A 1304-nucleotide genomic window follows, 5' to 3' on the forward strand; every position below is an offset into this window, starting at 1 on the left:
TGTTGATATGATGCCTATCAGAGATGATTTTCCTGATGAATAACTTTTTAATATTTTTGTTTCTTTCCCTACCCTTTGGTTTGCCAATATTGTAAATTATTTGGTTGCATCTGTTTTTCCTCCACTTGCATCTAGAGCTCAAAATGATAAACTTAAGAGTGATGCTAAATATTATGTTTGGGATGATCCTTATTTGTGGAGATTGTGTGCTGACCAGGTTACTAGAAGATGTATTCCAGATCATGAGATTGAGTCAGTCCTTCAGTTTTGTCATTCTTCTACAGTGGGTGGCTATCTTGGTACCCAAAGGACAACACGGAAGGTGCTTGACTCTGGATTTTATTGGCCCACCATCTTCAAAGAGGCGTGGAGGATTTGTAGCACTTGTGAGCAGTGTCAGAGAGTAGGTGGTACCCTTTCTTGGAGACAAGAGATGCCTCAACAACCTATGTTGTTTTGCGAGGTGTTTGATGTCTGGGGTATTGATTTCATGGGTCCATTTCCTGTTTCTTTTGGCTTTTACTATATTCTATTTTCTGTTGATTATGTTTCTAAATGGGTGGAAGCTAAGGCCACCAGGACTAATGATGCTCGGGTTGTTATGGATTTTGTTAGGTCTCACATTTTTTGTAGGTTTGGCATACCCAGAGCCATTGTTAGTGACCAAGGCACCCACTTTTGCAATAGATCCATGCAAGCTATGCTCAAGAAATATAGGATTGCTCAAAGAGTTTCCACACCTTATCATCCCCAATGTAATGGGCAAGCTGAGATTTCAAACAGAGAGATAAAGAGGATTTTGGAGAAGATGGTCAGCCTAACAGAAAGGATTGGAGCAAGAGACTTGAGGATGCTCTTTGGGCACATAGGACTGCTTACAAGGCACCCATAGGGATGTCTTCTTATTGGGTTGTCTTTGGTAAAGCATGTCATCTTCCTGTAGAGATAGAGCATCGTGTATATTGGGCTGTGAAAACTTGTAACTTGGCTCTTGATCAAGCTGGTGAAGAAAGAAAGCTTCAATTTAATGAACTCGATGAGATCCGCTTAGAAGCCTATGAGAACTCCAAGTTCTATAAAGAGAAGACCAAAAGATTCCATGATAACTTAATTTCTAGAAAGGAATTTTTGGTTGGTCAAAAAGTGTTGTTGTACAACTCTAGGCTTGGACTCATGAGTGGTAAGCTTCGTTCTAGGTGGATTGGTCCTTTTGTTGTTACTCATGTGTTTTCTTATAGTGTTGTAGAAATTTAAGGTGAATCTACAGATAAGAGCTTCAAGGTTAATGGGCATCGCCTCAAGCC

This window comes from Lupinus angustifolius, chromosome LG08 (assembly GCF_001865875.1).
Source record: "Lupinus angustifolius cultivar Tanjil chromosome LG08, LupAngTanjil_v1.0, whole genome shotgun sequence".
Lineage (NCBI taxonomy): Eukaryota > Viridiplantae > Streptophyta > Magnoliopsida > Fabales > Fabaceae > Lupinus > Lupinus angustifolius.